Raw genomic sequence first — 24,368 nt, 5'->3', positions numbered from 1 at the left:
ACTCCTCACTCTTTCCAATCCTCTTGGGAAGGATGAAGGATGTTCATAGGTTGGTCTTCCCAACACCTTACAAACTCTCTAGTCAAGGCACCTCAAAAAGGGTAAATGGAATGGGGAAGAGCAATGTCACTCATGAGGAGGGTTGTCTAACCTAGGTAGGCTCCTCAAAAGTTGAAATTCGGCCAACTTCGAAAACTCAACTTTTGGGGTGACTAAATAGTCCTTAGGGAGTGGACACATGGCTAGATTTGGCCTTCATCCATAGGTACATCATATGGCCCACTAAAAATGCCCCTAACTTGACCCTAGGAGTTAGTTTAACCCTCTAGAAACTCACCCAAAGTTTACCTACAGGTGAACCCTGAGTTGACCTTTCTAATGGCTCCCTATCCAATACTTTCTTGGGACCATACTAGGATAATTGAAAAATGCATTGGTAAAAAAAATTCCTTCCAAGGGACATGCCATTTCTAGCTTTACAACACGTGTCAAGTGACACCACATATATTACACATCACTAAAATACACATGGCAATGTCCCTTTTTTTGGAATTAATAAATTAAACAATTTTCAAATTTAAACACACATCCAAACATAAACATTTACAATTTATAACACATTTATAAATGAGGTGTTGTCTCTCCAAATAGACAACCCTTGGCTTCATAAACACACATGGGTTTAGGCTTGATTCTCCAAATAGTTTCCATGGTCACAAGGATTAGTTTTCTTGTACATCTCACTTTGCACATTAGTCACCCCAAATAATCAGATTTAATATCAACATATGAAAGAATACAATTTAGACACTTTGCATACAATTTCAATCATAATGATCAATTTATCATTTATCCACTAAAATCCACATAAAGCAATTTACTCAAAAGGCATCATCATAATCCTCATGAAACTCAATCATTAATATGACATGCATCCATGATTTCTAATATCATAATGAAGTACTACAAATTCTGAGATAGCTGACATATGTCATATCAAGATTCCTAAATCAGTGGATCATATAGGATCTAAATCCATAACACATCAAAATGTGCACCGCAAGGTAAAATGATTCCATAACCTAGTTCAATTATTTTTCTCACTAATCTATCTGTCTAACATAGGCCATCCTATTGAATTATAATATTTATTAATATGGTCAACCATGGTCAACTAAGTTAACTAGAGCTTGACCGGGGAGGGGCTCTACAACTATCTATCTAAGGGATGGAGTAAATGCTTTCACGAGTATAATGGGACTCTTGTGTTTCAAATGGATTACTAAGTATGATTATTTGGCACTATTTCAGTGACCATGTTATTACAAGTTAATAGCATTCAATAGGTCTTCAAAGCATGTTTTGGATGCAATAACTTAGGTGATCTTTTATGTGACTCTGTTGCCCTCTCTTTGGCACTAGTCAAGACTTTGTAGGTTTTGATTTAGATGGTGGCATATATTATCAAAGTCTTTTCTTTTCTACAATATAATTAGGATTAGTGTAGAACCCCCCTTCCTCAATGAAGTGCATAGATGCTTAGAAACTAAGGTTAAAGCCAAAACCAGGAGTTCACCCATCTTCCTTAGTACATTTTTATTGAGAAGATTTGTTGTAAGTGTAATTAGCTAAATATTTTGAAGCTATTAGCTGTTTGGCATTGCATAGGTTCAACCACCTTGGTCTCGCAGAGCCAAAAGTGTAGGAGATCTCAGTCCTTGTGACTGAATCTCATTTGTTGACCAAATCCTTCTCTGAGTTTATTGATGAGTTAGTGGCAATTCCTCTAGAACTCAGAGACTGTTGGTTTGGGAACCAACACAGTCAAAGGAATTGTAATAGGTTTACAACCATCAAACTTAAATTTCTTCAACATTTCTTTCACATATTTTCTTTGTCATATAAAAATTCCATTTTTAGATTGAATAACTTGTAACCCAAGAAAGAAATATATTTCACCAACCATTCTTTCTACATCTATTTAGAAAACTATTTACACAAGTTATCATTTCCTCTAAATAAAATGTCATCAACATAAACTATGACAATTAGTTCTTATCTCCATCAATATTGAAATAAAGATTACTATTTGTCTCACCTTTCCTGAAATTGTGTCATAGCAAATACCTATCTAATCTTGCATACTAGGCCCTAGGTGCCTATTTGAGTCCATACAATGCTTTATTCAGTCTACAAACCATATCTGGATCTTCTAATAGTTTGAACCCATTCAGTTTCTCAATGTAAACTTTGTCTAGATCTCCATTAAAAAATGATGGCTTGACATCCATTTGCTAAACTCTAAAGTTCTTGTTAGTAGAACAAGAAAGAAACATATGCATGTCTTCCATCCTTGCTACCAGAGAATTTTTTTTTCAAAATCTATGCCTTCTAATTGAGAATATCCTTTACATACCAGTCTTGCTTTATTTCTTGTGTCTTGTCCTTGCTTATTTAGTTTTTTCTCGAATACCCATTTAGTTCCTATCACATTTTTTGTCCACTGGTCTAGGTAGTAGCTCCCAAGTCTTGTTCTTTTGTATTTGATTTAGTTCTTCTTCTTTTTATTTTACCCATCTTTCATCTTTACTTGCTTCATCATAAGTCTTCAGCTCAGACATTGATAGAAAACAATAGTTGGCTTTTTCTTGTGCTTCTACAAATTTCCTTCTTGTTTGAACAACTTTTGTCTTATCTCTAATTATCTGATTTTCTAAATGATGCTTATGGACATACTTAGAAATAATTTTTGTCATGTCTTCCTCTTCTTCTTCATTTGTTTCCTTCTTATTCTCTTCCTGGTCACTTGTCTTCTCTATAATTATTTCGATAATCTCCACTTTGATTTTAGTATCAAGTTCAATTTGATTTAATTCTTTGCATACCTTCACATTTGTGTTTTCTACTATTTTGTATATCCTTTTGTTGAAAGACCGATAAGCCTTGGTATATGTATCATATCCTAGAAAGATCCCTTCATTTTCTCTAGTGTCAAACTTCCCAAGGTTATCCTCATCTCTTCTGATATTAAATTTGCCTAAAATTTTTTTGAAGTATTTTGTAGTAGGTGGTCTTCCATTCCATAATTTATAAGGTGTTTTAGTATGATTTACCCTAAACTACACCCTCTCTCTATTTAACCCTCTTGTTCTTGTAGGTCCACAAAAATTTGTATAATCAACTCTAATGGTTTCATAGTGGAATACTCCTTATTCTTGAATCTTCTCGTTGTTTTCTTCCCCAGTTGATATTCTCCACACACTATATCAGTAGGCTTCACAAGTCTAGGTAAGTCTCTAATTTCTTTAGATCTACAAATCTCAATCATATTGTCAAAATTGACATGTCCCATCCTTTTGTGCCATAACTAACATTAATTTTTGTGCTAGAAATTCTTTCACTTTTATCCTTGATGTAGTATACATTTCCACCCATTCTAACCCCTTCTGCAACCTTTTTACTAGTCTTTTCCTTTCTGATCACACATCTGGTACTTCTGAATAAAACTTCATAGCCTTTTCTACACATCTAACTAACACTTAAAAAACTATGTCTTAATCCTTCAACATAATAAACATCATCAATTTTATGCTTACAATCAATAGAAACACTTCCAATACCTTGAATAACTGCACCATCTTCTCTGATAAATTTCAATGATCCACCATAACATCTCTTGAGATTAATAAACCCGTCTTTGCCACTAGTCATATGCTTTGAACATTCAAAGTCAATGATCCATGTGTTTGGTTCTATTTTTGCATGCAATGCGGTCTTAAAAAATTTCTCCTCTCCCGATTTCTCTGATGCATTCTTCTTTTCTTCAATTTTCAAAAAAAGGATTCTTCATTTTTTGTCATCATCAAATTCATTTTCAAATAAGTGTTCCTCTATAGAACATAAGCCCTTTTTCTCTCTTCTATTAAACTTGCATCTTCTAGTTTAATTTCTTCTCATCATCATCCGATCTCTTATAATCCTCCTTGTAAGTGCAATGAGAAGCATAATGTCCAATTCTACCACAACAAAAACATTTCAGAGGTAACTTAACTTTGTATTTTCTAGTGCCTCACTAGAATCTTCTCACAAAGTTTTCCTTAGCTTCAATCATCTCTCTACCGCATTCCAGATCACCATGTCTTGAAACATTAAATGCTGCCTCTTTTTTTTCTCTTTCTTCTTCCTCCATTTTTGAAATTTTTGTAGCATTGTAAATTGTCATTGGGCCAATTTACACCTCATGTTTGTGCCCCTAATTTAGCATGTCTCCCCCTCATCTCCTATCCAAGTTGATTTAGTGCCTTCATTCCAATGTTTATACCACATACACTTACTAAATGATCATTTGGGATATGTACTTCTCCTTAGGGCCAATTTAAGGTCATTGATTAAGGAGGATTAGGGTGCTAGCGCATTGGTCCTGGACTAGAGCGCCTAGCACCCTGGTTGCCCTTAATGGGACCTAATTTTCAAGAGGAGGATAGGACATATCTCTCCAGTGGGAAATTAATTTTGTGGCTCTATGTGACCATTGGAGGTAGACCTAATCGGTAAATTGACATAGATCATCATATATAAAAAAGTTTGATCAACTCAATTTCATCCTATCAAGCATCTATCCATCTAAGAATTTGACCTAAAGCATTCAAGCATTGAAGTGTTCATCATCAAGCATTTCTAGAGATTTTCAAGGTTGCATTTCCTTCATTCAATCATTATGGAGAAAATTACAACATTTATATGCAAGCATGCGTGTGATTAGGGTTTACCATGTTCATGCCATTTCATACAACATATGTGATTACATTCAATAAGTAAATCATCATTATCAATCATTGTAGATCTAATGTATATATTTCCATTATTTATTTCAGTATTTGCAATATTTCATTCAAGGTTAATTTTTGAATTGAGGTTTGACTTAGGAAAACCCCTATTCCCTACATTTTTCCCTTCTCTAGTGTGTGCAGGAATAGGTATAGAGCTATGATCTTCAAAATCAACTTTATTTACTGTGATGAATTAATCCCTCATTGGAGTGCGAAAAGTGTGGAGGACTAGAGTGACCACTATCATGGTCGTGACAAATCAAGAGACCCTTGTAGGAATATGTTTGAATACTCTTACAATCCTTAGATCCAAGTTCATGGCTCGATCTGATGACTGTAGCTCACTGTTCATGCATAATTACCTCAATTTCAGCCCGTTTACCCTAATTTCAACATCTTCAACAAATCAAGGGAAAGAAGAGACATACTTAAACCCCTAGAATCAAATCAAAATATAGATCTGTTGGATTTAGATCTATCTAATTCCTATCTTTCCCTAATGTATTGGTCCCTAAGTAAAAATTAGAGGTTTTCATTCTTCTTGCAGTGAAAACCCTATTTTTCCACCTTTTACATTTTGGTGAACCCAAATCCTTACACCTTTATTTATGATTTATGTTCTCTGATCTAAGTTTTTTATGCAATTTAAAATTCAAATTTACATTTACAAGTTTAATTTCCAATTGAATATCAAAAATTTAGAGGTTACATTCACAAAAACCCTAATTTTTTAATTCTAAATTTGAGCTTGTGAGTTGTCTAATTTGGATCAATCACTATCAAATCTGATTTGGAAACTTTTCAATTATCAATTTTACGTTCATAGATCTAATTTTACTCAAGATACATAAATTTAAAGGTTTAATTCATAAAAACCCTAATTTATTTTGGTTAATTGGATTTGTGGGTTGCATAATTCATCACTTTAATTTTCTGATCTAATTTTAAAAATTAATGTCACTTAATATTTTTGATTTATTTGCCATTTCACATATGATTACCTTTATTTTCACTTATATTTATCATAATCATGTGTTGGATAATGGTTTCCTTCATTTCACATTACTTTTTTTCATCCATAACACTTTGGCATATTACATTTTTAGAATTTCTAAATTTCTTCATTTTGGTCAACTAGATCTCAAAGATTTCATTTATACTACATGTTGTTTTACTGTGATGTTTTTAGGAAAATTCATTGCCTATATAGATCACAGTAAATATTTTGCAGATCACAATCCTATAGATGATAATGGAAAACCTAATACTAGTACCTCTCCTAGGGTATTTACTGTGAATGAAGAACAAGCTAATACTCCTATCAATGATCTCTCTAATGAAGAGCAAGCATTGAAGAGAAACATGGCACCATCCACTTCTTATGCACATACCCTAGTGCAAGGGGGGAAAGATCAAAATATTGGTGTTTCTATCTCTCTAGATCCTCATTATTCTCCTAGAGCCTATCTTAGTCATCAAAACATTTGAAGAGAATATGGTGTTATGCATTTCATTCATGATCTATCTCCCAACATAACATCAAGAAAAGATGATGCCTTAGATAATAAGGATCTTCCTTCCCCATCTACCAAAGAGGATATGCATGATGAAAGAAAGGAAAATCCTTCTCCACAAGATATTCCTTCTTCATCTTTCTGGCCTGTTGATCCTTCTAAACATATTTACACTACAAATTTTAAATAAATTTATTATAATATTTCTCCTCCCTTCCAATTATGAGATTCTTATAGGATTGGCTTTAACATATTATCAAAATAAGGTTTTAGAGGACAAGGAATTAGAGTCCCTATAAACCCTCTTACACAAACTAGCACATAAGGCTTAGGAAATTATCATAATTCTCCTATGGATGATCTCCTTAGCATTCAAGAATTCAAAGATCATCTTGCAAGACAACAAACCTATCACTAAGCTAAAAGTGCTTCTGCTTCAAAAACTCTTTTTTTCTCATATCACCAAACTAATGATCATAATTCCAATGACTATTTTGATTTTCAAAATGGAATGGAAGGACTCATTGATAGAGGATAGTTAAAACCATGGATGACAATCCTTCTTCTAAAAATCCTTGTCCTAGATCACAAGAGACAAGGAATAATCCTATTGATGATCAGGAATGATTAGCATCTAGAATCTTTTAGAAATTAAAGTACGATAAGAATGTTGTTTTTTCTTTCATAAAGTTTAGTAAAAAGCATAATGAAGTTAGTGAGCATTATCTTTTTCATTGTAGTTATTATCATTCTATTGAAAAATGTAAAAAATTTAAGGAATTTGTTTAAGAACAATTTGATAAGGCCAAAATAAATCTTAGCACTGGTATTGCTCTCTTTCTTGGTGAAAAAGTAGTGCCTTAGCATTCTTCTCACCCTTCATATTGCTCCTCACTCTATGACACAAGTAGTTAACTTAATTGTGGACTCTTTACCATAAGATGTGATGCTTTTTCAAAATCAAACATTTTGGGGGCAGCAACATGGTTTATCCTTGCCTCTATTTTATTTCTTTTCTCTCTAAGGTTTCACTAATTTTCCTTTAGTGGTTGATTTTTTCATATTTTTTATATCCTTTCTTGCATGAAATGGTATGTCTCGTATGATAAATATCTCCTTTGGGGAGTTTGTGATCTTTCTTTCTTTCTCTCCATCTCTCTTTGAAGATTACATCTTCTTTAGAGTTGCATTTTACATATATAAATATCTTTTCTTGCATTGAATATTCATTCATGTGAGTATATTGTGCATTGTCTTGTCTAATCTCTCCTTGGATGTTGTGTAATTCTTCTCATTCTTTTTTGTTGAGTGATGTTTTTTTTTGACTTGACGTCATTCCTTGTGTGAAGTTGTTGGTTGCTCAAGGATTATCTCGTATGCAAGAGGTGTATGTCCTTAGCTACAACCTCTTCTTCATTTGGTAATGTATATACACTATAAAGTTACCCCTCACATTGGGTCAAAAGTCTGCTATCCTTCATAAAGAATCCCTTTCACCTAGCAATAGGTGGAAGGTATGTATTCTTGTTGTCCTTCCCTTCTTTGGTAGAAGATGCTATGTTTGTTCAAGAATTATTCTTGGAGGTAGATGTATTTTGAGAAAAGATATCTTCTCCTCCAAGGATCCGCTTTACACTTGGTGCAAGATATCTCTTTTTCAACTATCTTATCCTTATTTGAAGAGCAATCCCTCTTTACCATGGATTTATGACATTGTTTCCTAAAAGGATATCTCCTCGGTGTTGAAGGTGGGTATGCTTGTTTTTGATTACTCAATGATGAACTGATAGTACTAATTCGGTACTGAGAGGGGGGGGTGAATCAGTACAGACAAAAATATAGTCCTAAACTGGTCTGACAGCAGACACTTCAAATGACTGGCAAACAGTGACACCAGTTTGAAATAGAGTGCAACCGGTAAAGCTAAGACTGACTGAGACAAGCATTAACCAGTTACTCACTTAGCTTTTCACTCAACTCAAGACTACCTTACCATTTCTCCCTTATGCATAAATAGGTAATCTACCATCAGATCATAATAACAGCTAGTTCAACATGTTTTATTGACAGGCATAAAACATAGAACGATTATATGCTTTGACAGACAATAGCAAAGCATCGCATGATAAAAGCATCACACATGACACACATATTTTTCATGTGGAAACCCAACTGGGAAAAACCACGGTGGGGATGAATACCCACAAGCTGTTTTTGAACTCTTTAGAAGTTTGATTTGTTAGGAGCCTTGTTCGGTTAGAGACATTACAAAAGGTTTTGGTAGGAACCGATCCTGTTAGAGATCACTTGGTTAAGGGATGGCTACAATAATCGGTTAAGGGTTAAACCCTGTTAAAGGTTACCTTGTTAGAGGATTTCAAGAACTTAATAGCTAAAGGATTTCAAACTCAATAGCTTTGAATTACCCTATTAAAGGATTTACAGCAAGCCGGTTAAGGCTCCTTGTTAAGGGATTTTCCAACTATTGAGGTGGTTAGAGATCAATAGGTATTACAATGATCTGGTAACAACACTCAATGCCAATGCAGATCCGCTTAAGATCCTCTTCACCTTCTGTACTTACACTTTGCAGGTATCACTTCTCTCCTTTTGGTCTGGCAAGAATTACGTATCCCTTCTCTTGGATACTCACACACAACTTTTGCCAACAACCTCAAAAAGGGACACAACATCAACCTTATAGGAAAATAGATAGGTCGGTAGCATAAACCCTAAACCCTAAACCTATTAGGTTAAGGAATTCAAACGGTTCAATCCTGACCATTGAGCACACTACATTAAATGCAACAGTTCTTGATCCAATCTCAAGACATTCTCCATCGTCCATTTCCACCAATTTCATGGTGGCTAATAACCCATCACATGTTATCACCATTTTATAGACTTCGCACATTCCCGAGGTAGATAGGAACAATCTCCTTCATGCAAGATCCTTCACATGCACAAGGCTGACGTGGAAACATGAATTTTTCTTCATTACAATGCTAACTCATCACACAAAGTCACCGATTGAGCCACACAGGCTTGAAGTACTTCAACTGGAAACCCCAAAGTTGAGACTACCAACCGGTAGTCATATAATGCTTTCATGTGCCGGTTCACATAACCATATGTCAGTTCACCTTAAACAAGCACACCGCTTCACTTTGGCACTAATGTCGGTTCACAGTGTTATGTTGGTTCTCACCTCTTCAGCATATTGACATCAATGACAACATACAATTTCATTATATCCTCATACCGGTTTACATAATGCCAACAGTTTCTAGCTTCCTTAAGACAACAACATAGGGCTATGTTAACATCAGCATAGGGCTATATTGACATCTTAAGGGGGCGGCATACATATCACCCTCTTTGTACCATACTCTATTATATCTTTTCATGTCTTAAATGGGGTGTTAAGACTTGGAAACAGAGGAATCTAATACTCCTATTAAAGTGGGGGCTTAATGTAGCATCATAAATTATCATCTAGTCAATATACACCCCATCTTTGTGACCCTATTTTAGCATGTCTCCCTCTCATCTCCTATCTAGGTCCATTTAGTGCCTTAAATCCAACTTTTATGCCACATACAATTATTAAATGATCCTCAGGGGATATGTCCTTCTCCTTGGGGCCAATTTAAGGTCCTTGATTGGGGTGGAGAGGGTTTCTAGTTCCCTAGTCCTCCTCAATGGGACCCAATTTTCAAGAGGAGGATAGAACATATCTCTCTAGTGGGAAATTAATTTGGTGGCTATATGTGATCGTTGGAGGTCAGCCTAATTGGTAAATTGACCTAGATCATCACATAGAAAGACTTTTTATCAACTCACTTTCATTCTAACAAGCATCTATCTATGTAAACATTTGACCTAAAGCACTCAAGCATTGAAGTGTTCATCATCAAGCATTTCCAAAGATTTTCATACAACATATGTGATTACATTCAAGAAGAAAAACATCATTATCAATCATTACAGATTTGAGGTATATATTTCCATTATTTATTTTAGTATTTGCAACATTTAATTAAAGGTTAATTCCTAAATCGGGGTTTGACATAGGTAAACCCCTATTCTAGTGTGCGTAGGAATAGGTACAAAGCTATGATCTTCAGAATCAACTTTATTTACAGTGATCAATCCCCCATTGGAGTGCAAAAAGTGTGGAGGACCAGAGAGACCACCATCCCAGTCTTGACAAATAAAGAGATCCTTTTGGGAATAGGTTCAAATACTCTTACAATCCCTAGATCCAATTTTGTGGCTTGATCTGATGACTATAGCTCACCATTCATGCATAATTACCTCAATTTCAGCCCATTTGCCCTAATTTTAGCATCTTCAACAAATCGATTCAAGTCAAGGGAAAGAAGAGGCAGACTTAAACCTCTAGAATCATATCAAAATATAGATCTATTGGATTTAGATCTATCTAATTCCTATGTTTCCCTATTGTATTGATCCCTTAATAAAAATTAGAGGTTTTCATCCTTCTTTTGGTGGAAACCCTAATTTTTCACCTTTTACAATTTCAAAGGCTGTTAAGGTATTGGTAAGTTGATCAATGGTGTATTTGATTAAACCATTGCTTTCTTGTATGACACACCTCATTTATTTGTAGAATTTTGGAAGGGTCAACAAGATCTTTTAAACAACATCACCTTCGTCCAAATGACCACCAATAGCTCTAATACCATTAGCAAGTTTAGTTGCTCTATGCATATAGTTCTCAACACCTTCATCTTCAAGAATTCTCTATATTCATACCTTTGCTTTTGTTTCATCTTCCTAGCCTAATTCATCTTTGGATCTCATTCAAATGCTAAAAAAAACTTTTTTCGATATAGCTTTAGCTTCTTTTAATCCTCTTACTTTTCCAAACATTGAATCACTTATACAACTGTATATTATAGCTCTAGCTTTAACTTATTCTCTTGTAAATTTAACTCATGGAGTCTGAGGACCACCCTATAGGGGTGTATATCATGTTTGGATGATATCCCATATTTCATTTTGTAATATCTCCAAATGTTCTTCCATTCTCTCCTTCCAATATGGAAAGTTTGTACCATCAAATATTAAAACTTTGTAATGCACATTCTGTGTCATATTGGATCTACCTCAAGCAGTTAAGCTTACTCAAGAGGAAATTTTCTCTAATACTAGTTGTTGAACCCAAGGTAGGACTAAGAGGGGGATGAATTAGTCTAAACCAAAATTAATGCAATACATAAATAATTAATCAATAACATAAGAGCAACATATCAACACCAAGATTTTTGACGTGGAAAACCCAAACATGGAAAAACCATGATGAGAACCTGTAATACCCTAAAATTGGTCACCTAAACCATGGGCCCCTAATCTCGACAACATCACCAAGGTCCTAACCAAAGCCAATTAAATCAACTTTGAGCACATAATTAATTAATTCTTCAAGCATTAAATGTCACATGGCAAGTGAATTATTCTATATTAATTAAATATTTATTTAATTAGTTAAATCATTCCAAGAAAAGCATTTTGATCAATTATCCTATTTAATTTATTAAATATCTTAGTATATTTAATTAATTAATAAATTTGCCATTTAATCATAAAAAAGGAATTAATTTATTACAAAAGAGGAATTAATAACAAAGAGAGTTAAATTGAAAATAAAATAAAAGAATTGAATTGAGAGAGAAATCAAGCTTGAGATATTATTTCTTTTTCTAAATTGAGATAACTTGAAATCAGAAAAACAATTAAACTGATTATTAATCTTCTCTAAAATTGGAACTCAAAGCTTTTGAGAAAAGATGTTTAGTTGCATTGAGAAGACTCTTTTCTTGAATAAATCAAAGAAATATGCATGGAATCACCTTTTTTTATCTCAAGTGCATGGAATTAATTGAATTTAATCTCCAATGCAAACTCGAACTTATAATCTGAATGCATTTCAATCAAGCTATAATTGGAATCTACCTCAAGGTTAACTAAATCTAATTTCTCAATTATTTCAATCATCCTAAATTGTGTTTTTTCTTGAATAATCTCAACCACTCGTTGCCAATTGATCTTGACCATTGGTCTCTCTTTTGGATTTCTATAAATTAAGCCTTCATCTCTCATTCAAAACACCCTGGAGATTTATTGTTATTATACAGTTTTTGCTTTAGAGTCATTGAAGATATTGTGCTTTCTTTTTGAGATTATTGCATCTTAGTTTAGCTTTTTTTTCATATTTAGTTTAATTATGATTGCTTGAATTCATATAGCTTACTATTCATCCATCTAGTATAATCTTGCATCCATTTAGCTTAATATCATGCTCATATAGATTAAATTCTTCATCTTGGTGTAGTCTACTCACTAGTATTGCTTATACAAATCTGAGAGCAAGTCTATACTCACATCTTTTAGAAGGAAATGGGTCGATTTGTTATGGTTTTCTTATTCATGCTTATATCTGTCTAACCATACATGTAATGACTTAATTGAAGTGTTGCGTCTTATAGCTTGGAGATACTTATTCCAATTTTCACACACACATTTATGGCACCCACCATGGGGCAGAAGACTACATCTTTTATCCTCAAAGACTAACTTTTCTTATTTTTCAGATTTCAATTTTTCGGATTTTGGTTCGTACAGTTACTGTGAAATATCGTACGAGTTATTCCACAGTCTTGAATGAAAAACTGTAGGTATTGTATGATCTCGTATGGATTATTGTATGACTCGGTGAGAATGTTGTACCGTATTCTGCATTTTTTTGGTTTAAAAGCAGACTTCATTCTCCAGGTTCTTTATTCAATTTTGATCAAACTAATGTTGATCTTGGCTTGTTGTTTGTCTATTTGAGGAATTTTTTATAGTCTAATTAGTTTTGCAAAATGCTTGTCAAAGAATATGCTTGTCACACAAAGACAATATGACTACTAATTCATTATCTTTGTAGGTTGCCTGAGGAGAATCGAGTAAACATCGTGTATTCTTTAAATTCATTTTTAAGGCACCTAAATTGCTATCTGGTTAATGAACAAATCTATCTTTTGTTTTTTAAGAAAATTCTAAAAGGTAGGAGAGTATGCTCTTGTCTGCACAAACAATCAAAAATTCAGACCCTTGAGGCTTTTTCTAGATTTGAGATTTGTGTACCTTTAGCAGGCTTGTCACAGAGGGAAAAAGTAATCACCCTGTGAGAAAGACCCAAGTGAGTACAACCAAACTTGGGCATTCCAACTCACTATAATAAATAGGTCTCTGGTGATTAAAGTCTCAGAGGACGGGATTATTTGAGTTTTCTTTTTGAGATCTCTCATATTGGGTATTTTGTAGGGCCTCGCAATCTCAATCAAGTTTGTGTGACTACAACTTGTTTTGGTACCTTGTCGGGCTATAAGCCTCAATCATGCTTGCATGACTTCAAGGGGTAATATTGAACAAAATTCTTGACTAAGAACTATAAGATAGAGGCTACCCGGTTCACCTCTGAAAGGGGGGATAACATTTATGCAAGAGAGATAGTAACTCTCCCAAGATACTTTCCATTTCATGCCCCCATTAGTGTTTGGAGTCGGCTAATATAGCGTTGAGAATCCATTGCATGAGACTCAACAGTTGTATTCTGATTAGCTATTGGGTGTGTACTTGAGTCTACAAGCAAAGGTTTTCTTCTCTCACCAATTTCCATAGGGTTAGCATGCTGTGATTGAAGTCATTATACATATGGCATGTTTACTATGTTTTCATCCCTGAAAATGAAATTGGAATATCAAAACTAGAGAAAACAATAAAAAACTCAGTGATCAAACTCTGTCTGTATCAAAACTAGTCTATCTCAGTTGTCAAAACTCAGTCCATCTCAAAATTGGTCGTCATCAGTCATTGGAAACTCACTCTATCATAATTTCATCTCTATCCAGTAAAATATCATATGAGTCATCTGATTTATTGTCCTATTGCCTACAGTTTGTTGTACGAGGTTTCATCAGTCCTTATAGTTTGTCATCTCACCCTATTTTAGTTGTCGTACAAAATCTGATAAACTGTCATCCTGCTTAGGGAAGTATCATCTGGCCCCTATTCTTGTGTTGTTTGATATAACATCACATTCATCAGTTTGTCATCTGAGGTATACCCACTTGTCATATGAACCTAGGCAGCAACTCGTACAAAATATTGTTTTCATCATCCTAAAGCTATTAAACTATCGTTTGGTCTTGTAAACCCTGTCATACGAATCTTTGATTTTGTCAGTTTAGAATAGTCAAAATTGCCTAAGATAGTCTACAACGAGCATAAAATTGGTTATCATCATCCTGAGCATAAACGAATCTAAACAGTGTACCTCTGCCATTGTGTTGCACTATTTTGTCGATCATCTTTTAGCTAGTTCAAATCAACCATGTATCAAACTTAAGTTACTTAGATAACATCTTACACAGGATAGATTGTTCCTGAAACCAGATTGAGTCTTAGTCACTTTTCTCAAATCAAAATAGGTAATGTAGATTATGTCTTACATGGTATAGATCTTTCCTAAAACCAGACTAAATCTTAGTTGCTTCTCTCAATCAATAGGTTAAACAAACAACTAGCTCCAAATTTGATCTTGACTTCTGCATCACAAACAACTCTAGGTCACACCAGTCAATAAAAATGCCTACTCAAACCAGAAGTTCTCGTAAGAAAGCCGACAAAGGAAAAGGACCATCCTTTTCATACCAGGATAATCCATTTTACATAGAGAAACCTGTCACTAATAAACCTTCATCATCAGATATACCAATTTATGATCAACCCTTGTCTCCCACCATATCTGGAACAAAACAAGAAAGATGAGCTTCTAAACAAAATGCTTATGATGATCTCAGTATCCAGGCTACTGATAGTAATTCTTCATCAGATGAATCTGAATCCTTTGAACCTACCTAAACTGATATTCATAAATTTCAAAAGGATAAAGATTTCCGAAAAATGATGAAGGTTATCATGGCTAGAGAAAAAGAAGACTATTTTCTAGAACTAGCAAAGAAAGGCGCTAAACTTCCTACTGGTTATAATGTTGAGGCCCTCATCACTAAAGAGGAAGAGACACCCTTAGCAATGGTAAACAAACAATTACAAGCGTTACGGACTAAGATCACAGAACTGAAAAACAAGGATAAATCATCAAAACAATATTCTCTAGACCCGATATGCCCATTTACATTTGATAAAAAACTTTACATGCCTTCATTTCCTTCACGAGTGGAGATTCTAAAATTTGAAAAATACAATGGCAACTCAGATCCTCAAGACCATGTCAGAGAATTTTGTGTTTTATGTATGGAGTTGATGCATGAACAAACATATCTCATGCGCCTTTTCTCGAGAAGTTTAGGAGGGCAAGCTATGGAATGGTTCTCAAGCCTACCTATGGGAATAAATTTTTTTGAAGAATTAATCCAATTGTTTCTACAAAAATACTCCTGTAAAATTTGTCATCCAATCACTATGATAGAGCTTTTCAATACCAAACAGAAAATGAGAGAGGCCTTTCTCACTTTCCTCCAATGTCAGAGAAAGACGTTCTCTAGATATTCACGACCTATTCCAGATTCTGAGAAGATGGATATCTTCACCAACAACTTGATCCCTGAATTGAAATACAGTATCCAAATGCAAGTATACCCTTCATTCAATAAAATGGTAGACAGTGCCCTCAAAATGGAAGGTGTGCTTATAAAGAAAGGAGATATCTCACTTTGGAAAGAAACACAACAAGGTTCTAGCTCCAAAGAAAAGAACAATTATTGGAAATATGGTAAAGACAAAAAAAGAAACATTTTTAATGACAGAGTGGTAGACACTATTAAGAAAAACTCAAAACCCACAATATTTAACCTGGCTCGTGGCACACAAGCACTCAAAGCAGCTGAAACTACAACACAAAATCCTCCGAAGAAAGTAAAAGAGTGGTTTAAAGAGAAACCTTGGCTTTCAAAACCTAAACATGAATTCACTCCTATGGAAGAATCATACAAATCTTCTTTTAAAACTTTATTGGCAAATGATCTGATAACCTTACCAGACAATTCTAGGCCATATGATCTTGAAGTCAGACCAAAATGGCAGAGAGAGAATGAATACTATGAATACCATCGAAACAAAGGTCATAACACAAACAACTGCATGAAGCTCAAGCATGATATTCAAGATCTCATTGATGCTAGAAAAATTGTTGTTGGAAATCACACAACTAATGCTGATCACAAAGCTTTCAAAGATCCCTTACCTATTTATGAACAAGTTGATTCCTCAAAGTCAAAAGGAGGTGCCAAAGTTAATTACACCTATACCAACAATGAAAATTTGATCAACATGATTGAGTCTTCCCAACCTGAATATTGCAATGTGATCATTATCAAAGATAAACAAAATGAATCACAAAATGCAAATGTTGTGACCTACGCTCAAAAGAAAGTCACTCTCCAAGGAGCTAGTTCTTCAACTCCTACTCAAACAACATCAAACCTACCAACTTCTTTGAATAGACAAACAGATACAACCATGACTAAATATAAACAAATGGCGTCATCATTCTCTCCTGGTTATAGCATTGTTGAACAATTGAAAAGAACGAATGCTCAAATCTCCATCTTTGAATTGCTCAAAATCTCTTCTTCTCATAAAGAGATCTTGGACAAAGATTTTCTCACAACTAATGTCACAAAAGATTTAGATATCGATCGGCTTCAATCTATGGTGGGTCACTTGACTTCACCTCATTATCTCACTTTCTCTGAAGAAGATGACAACTCATTGAATCACCCACATAACCAGCCATTGCACATTGAAACTATGATCCATAAACACCGAGTTAAATGTGTTTTGGTATATGGAGGTGCTGGGTTGAATATTTGTACTTATAATCTGCTTACACAACTGGGCTTTTTTGAAAATGTCATTGATCCAGCCAAGAAAATAACAATCAAAGCTTATGATGAAGAAGAAAGAACCTCTAAAGGTCTAGTACTATTATCAATCAAGATAGGACCTGTAGAAAGAGATGTTATTTTTCAGGTGCTTGATCTCCCTCTTTCATACAACATCTTACTGGGTAGACCATGGATTCATGAAATGAAGGTAGTTCCATCTACGTATCACCAGTTCTTAAAATTTCCTTATAATAGAGTTGAACTTAGTATTCCTGCTGATACAAACTCCCCCTATAATGCATTGACAAATAGTGTTGATACCTTTGTGCCTCATAATAGAGCAGCCTCTATAGCTGAAATTTTAGAAACCTTGACGAAGGATTTAGAAAAGAAATTGAAAATCACAAATACTGGCATGGATGCATATAAGATAGAACTAGTACTTTCACTAATCTCTCTTCCTCTATCACCAAGACAGTCAGGAAAACCATCAAAGGTTATGAAGCCACAAACTTCCACTCCAAAGGTTATTTATGATGGTCTTTTTATACAATCTTCTACTTCCCTTGCAGATGAAATAGAAGAGGATGTTGTTCTCAAATGGCTTTTCAAAGAAGATAGTGAAAAAAAAGAAGTACGTCATTGTGAGATTTCTTCGATGCAATATGGTCTAGGCTACAAAATGATTCAATGCATGGGATATTCAGGTACTGGTCCTTTGGGAAAACATCAAGAATGTATTATTGAACCTATTCAGCTGCAAACTAAATCTACAAATGATAAAGCTGGACTAGGATACAATACAAGAAAGACATTAGACCAGAAACATACTTCCCATCATCAGTCTAAGTGGAGGAAAATAATGTTGCCTTCAACTACATAGGAAGTAAATATGTGTGTGAAAAAATGAAATAAGTCTGTAAGCTATAAGAAACAACAATTCAATTAAGTCATTACATGTATGGTTAGACAGATATAAGCATGAATATGAAAACCATTACAAATTGACTAATTGCCTTCTAATAAATGAAAATATAAGTTTTCTCTTAGATTTGTATAAGCAATACCAGTGTCTAGACTACACCAAGATGAAGGATTTAATCTATATGAGCTTGATATTAATCTAAATGGATGCAATATGGATGAATAATAAACTATACGGATGAAAGATTCAAGCAATATGGATTCAAGAAAAAAAGAAATTAAACTAATATGCAATAATCTAGAAAAACAAGCACAATATCTTCAATGACTCCAGAGAAGAAACTGTATAATAACAATAAATCTCTAGGGTGTTTTGAATGAGAGCTGAAGGCTGGATTTATAGAAACTCACAAGAGAGATCAAGAAAAAGAACAATTTAGGATTAGTTGAAATTGTAGACACCTAAAAATGTCTCATTGATCATGTACTAATTATTCCTCTAATTGATTAAATAATTCTTTAATAATTTAATTAAGTTAATTAATCTTATTTTTCTAATTCTTCTATTTCTTCTAAATTCTTCTAATTTCATATTTCCACAGCGTCTTACTAATTATTCTATTTTCTATTTCTATCATCATTTAATCATTTTAAACCATTTTTTAAATATTAATTAAATATTTATTATTTAATTAATTCTGATTAATTCCCCAATTTAAATAATCTTTATTATTTAAATAAATTACTAATTATTCAATTTCTATCTCTAATCGTTTAATCATTAAACCCTTTTCTAAATATTAATTAAATATTTATTATTTAATTAATTATGATTTAATCCTTTAAATTAAATAATCTTTATTATTTAATTAAATTCTATTTCTAACTAATTAAATAGTTTCTTTAAATTATTTAATTAACTAATTAATTCTTCCATTTCCAAATCCCCCAAATTCTAATTTCATTTAATTTCATATTCTTCTAATTTCTTCCAAATTCAATCACATGTGCATGATTTCAAAAACCAAATTGAAAATCAAAGTCAAGTTCTAAATATATTCAAATACTAAATTAAATTTAAATAAATTCAATTATTTGAATAAATCTCATGCAAAGATTAAATTGAAAATCTAAGTCTAAATGCAAGCACATGCTAAATTAATTAATTAAATCATTTATCTCTCCAATCTCTATTTCCATCTTTCAGTTACCTTTTTCTAAATTAAGCTTTCTTTGTCATCCTCTTTATTTCCTCCAATCATTCTTTTTCTTCCTTCAGTCAGCTTTTTCTCAATCAGTTGACTCAATTAATCTATTCAATCTACTGAGTTTCACTCCTAGAATCAACAGTTCAACTATCAATTTTCATTTGAGCTCACTTGAGTTCCACCTCTTGATCATTATTTTCCACCTTTCAATCAATCTTTTCTAAAAATCTATAAATTGAGCATTCAAATCTCCATTTTCAATAATCACGAACTTTGAATCTTTGTGTCACTTGCATGTTACCAGCACAATATCTAAGAGCCATCATACCACAGAGAGGAGAAGAGCAATGGAAGCAATATGCGATCTTGGGATAGGGATTTTTGATTTGATTTGATTATTTTAATTCCTATTTGCTTGATTGTGTTATTTCATTGTCTTATTTGTTAGATTCTTTAGTTAGATAGGGATTTGTGATTTCCCTTTTGCTTCTAATTGATTACTTATTTTTAAGAAGAATTTTACATGTATTACATTTTGGTGAACCCGACGTGAAACACAACTAACTTACCTTCTCTGTTCTCTGTGTAATTTTTGCAGGTCGTATGGATTTTTGCATTTTTTTTTACAGATTTAGCATGGATTTTGAGAATAGATATTCCATCACGCAATCATGATTACATCATCCCACAATTGCATAGACACAATCATGCATTTGACCCCTCGGGGTCACGCATTAGCTCTGACAGGGTTATGCAATCGCCCTTTCTAGATTACGCATTCTCAGGGAAAACTGTTGTCTAATTTTTTATTCTGTCTATCTAATTCTGTCTCAAATTGGGTTAATCTAGGATCAAATTGCTTTTATTTCATGATTTGATTATAACAATTTATGGCAAGAAAAGTATAGTTCAGGATTTCAGGTGCAAGAAGAACAAAACAACAAAGACGAGAAGTCAAACACTATCAAAAGGTTCTTCAGGCAAAAAAATCGATACAAGATTCAGAAGAGCAACTGGCCTTTGATAGATATAATAGATTAGTTATTTCTTATCAAGTTAAATATGATCTAATCAATATTGAATGGATGATGAGAGATTTGGCTAGGGCTTCATAATTGGTTTTGCAAGTTCCTGATCGGGTTTAGCTTTCTTTTATTTTTTATTTTTTAACTTTTATTGTTGTATGCATGCCTGTCATGCAATCGACCTGTTAGTAATACGCAATTGATCAGATATCATCACGCATTATGTTTGTCATAATTACGCATTCTCTCTATGAGGTTCACACATTCAGTCTGTAAGTATGACGCAATCGAACAAGTATTGTTACGCATTCACTTCTGTCAAGTTTTGAGTTTCTATTTTTTGTTAGTTTGATTTTACTACTAATCTTCTATTTACAGCCTATGGCGGATTTGCAGACAAGGTTAGATTAGTATTTTTTGCATGCATCACCTCACACTTCACTTTTTGGTGCTTAAAATCAACAACAGTTAAAATTGACATGCATGGATAATTTCACACTTCGTTGTTGGTGCTTAAAATGAACATGGGCTAAAATTGACATGCATGTATCTCACACTTGGTTTTTGGTGCTTAAAATCAACAAATGGTTAAAATTGACATGTATGCCTTCATATTTCGATTTGGTGTTTAAAATAGACATGCACATGCGTATCTAACACCTAAATTTGGGCTATAAAAGGAACGTGAATCAGGCTGCATTAGGTTAAATCATTTTTCTTTTTCTTAAGGTAAAGAATTTTTATTGTGTCTAGGGTGGACCTACTATTGCACTAACTGACTTTCCACCCACCTTCGGGGTCTTGGGAGAAAGGAGGAAGGTGACAACGACATCCAAATTTTATTTTATTCTACGTAGTGAGGGGTATCTTTGACTGGGAATTTCATCACCCCACAAAGGTACTTTGAATTGGGATGCACTGGGGATATCATCTCTCCCAACGTACTCTCGAGCAGGTTTTTTGAGCCGCTATATAAATATACTGGTCAGTCGGCTAGAGTGTTGAGTGAATTCAATGTATGTGGGGGCCTTCCCTACACCGATAAGCTCAACTAAAGTCTTAAGTGGCTTGCTCTAAGAATCCATCATTCGATCGGGACCCCTTGAAACCTAATACTATGAACCAATTTAGTTGCCAAAAATCCTACATTTAGTGATTTCGGGAGTGCAGATCGTACCCCATAGATACCCTTCATGTACCTTACACTATGATACAAAAATCCCTCGGCTATAAGATGTTTGGATCTTCAAGGTAAGAGAGACTGGCATGCCCCAGAAGTGTGTGACGTGGAGTGGAGCTAGTGCTGCCAGACTCTATATCTATTCATTTTGTCTCGGTATTTCATATGGGCCTCATTGAATGGTGTCCACTATCTAGCCTAAGATTGTATTTTGTGCTTTTTTATGTATCATTGTGCTAGATCAGTATTGAGTCAGTCCCTTGGGCTATTTTAGGCCCTATCCCACGTATCTCCAAATTTTTTGAGATTTTATGAAAATTGAGTCAGTCAGCTATACATACCTCCAATCAATTGTTCTCTGATTTGGAAAACTACAAAAACTTGTCATACACATGAAGTTATAGAAAAAAAAGTCCATTTTGAAACCAAAAACTCAAAAGTTTAACATACTTGTGACCCTAGGAAGTCTTTACATTTGCATAGTCCCACTTACATCCTCATTATCGTCCTAAGTCTTTGCATAGTCCCACTTACATCCTTATTATTGTCCTAAGTCTTTGCATAGTCCTACTTATGTCTTCATTATCATCCTAAGTCCCACTTACATCCTCATTATCATCCTCATATGCATCCTTGTCTAAACTTCATATACGTCTGTCTTAGTCCGTCATCATTTGCATAATCATTTGAGAAAGTCATACCCCAAATGTCCAAATCACAATCAGAGGATCAATCAAACTCAACCTCAACTCAGAAAGTTGATCAAGTTCAATCAAACATTGTCAAAAATAGAGAAATGGAGAAAATATCTTACATTTTATGATCCTAGGTCCAAACCAAACAAGAAAACATCATGGATTGGCATTATACATTTCGTAGTGAAGGTGGCCGATTCATCCTTTCCATTCCTATTCCATCACCATCCATAGAAACCTTAGCTCAATAGATCAAGACTTTGCAACAACAAGTGACAGACATGGCTAGTCTTGACAACCATAGGAGCTGGTTAGAAAACATGATGACATAAGTAATGGCCATGAGGAGATCAGTATTAGACCAACCTTCTTCTTCTTGTGAGACCATTCAAACATGCCAACCTTCATTCTTCAACAAAATTGTTCCTACCTCAGTTCAACCAACATTAGAGTCATGTAAACCTTCTTTTTCTTTCAACCCACTATATTAATCATACCAATCACATCAACCCAACATTCAAAATTCATTCAACCAAAATCACACCCCTTTCAACCAAAGTCCAAATCAAAATTCACATCAATCCAACGTTCAAACCTCTTTGAACCAAAATCACACCCCATTCAACCAAAGTCCAAATCAAAATTCATTCAACCAAAATCAAACCTCTTTCACCCAAAATCATACTCCTTTCAACCAAAATCAAATCCCTTTTAAGCAAATCCCAAATCAGCCATATCTATCCACCATTTCATCATCCCGTCATGCAAGACCAATCCATGCCATCTTTATCTAATAACACAACCTCCCAATTGCTATCCATCATACAAATCCAATGTAATTCATGTCATGATTCAAAAGATCTCATTCAAAATCCTTCTTCATGAAGCCAAAATGTTGAAACATTCCAACAATCTTCCATGCATTTCTAAAATCCTTCCTCGTGTCAAAATGATGATCCAAAATCAGAAGAAATGAGTCCTGAAACAAATAAAGATCAAGAACAACCACTTCCATCCTACCCAATTTTTGATCAAGATCCCACCGACCAAGAATCTTATGATGATTCCCTCACTCTTTTCTATTCCATTCATAATCAAACCCTTCCATCTCAAGAATAAAGTGTCCTTTCAAGTCCCATCCAACATCCACCTCCTAAACAAGATCAAGACATCCCTTCTATCCTTCATACTAATCCCTTTACAAATCAAGATCAAAGCATACCTTTACCTTCATGTCCTAAACAAGATCCCATTATTTCTCCAAATCCTGATCAAGATCCCTTCATCCCTTCATCTCCATGTCATAATCCTCCATGTTCTTCACAATATTCCCTCTCAAACAAACTTACCATTTCTCCTAGTGATCCCAATCCCTCTACACAAGTTGTTCGTGAAACCCTTATCAATGAAATCACCAATCTAGATCATACTATACAAAGAAACTTGTCAACAATTGTATGTGTGCCATCATCAAATGCTAATGTAGGGACAAAAACAAGCATAACACCAACTAATGAAATCAACACCCAAATTATTTCATCATTCTCTTCATGCACAAGCATAACACTAGCTAATGAGATCGACACCTGGTTGGCTTCATCATACTCTTCAAGTGCATCAATAAAAATAGGCATAACACCCGCTCATGTCATAACTTCGAAACCAAAATCAATTTGTCTCATACACCCACACTTGATAGACTGGGGGTAAGATAATCTACCATGGTTGGATTTCTTTGAAAATAATAAGGCTATAGCTAAATTCATGGGTTCTAGAGCTCGATTTCCCTCTGCTAATCCACAAAATCCAAAAACTAATAAAATCAACATTGGAGATGCTGAACATGTACACTTAGCTAAGTCCTTATATCCTATTGGAAAATACATCTTTCTCTGACTCTTCAAACAAAGACCAATGAACTACCTACACAAAACTCCCTAATCCTATGAACAACATCAATAAAACACTGCATTATATATAGTTTCTTTTTCAAGCACATCATATTCACATATTTCATGGCATATAGGTTCTGCATTTTCATATAGCAGCATCAATAAAACAAGGCAACTTACCA

The sequence above is a fragment of the Cryptomeria japonica genome, chromosome 5, assembly GCF_030272615.1.
Source record: "Cryptomeria japonica chromosome 5, Sugi_1.0, whole genome shotgun sequence".
NCBI classification, from domain to species: Eukaryota; Viridiplantae; Streptophyta; class Pinopsida; order Cupressales; family Cupressaceae; genus Cryptomeria; species Cryptomeria japonica.
The sequence above is the reverse complement of the archived record's forward strand: the minus strand, read 5'-3'. Positions refer to the sequence as shown.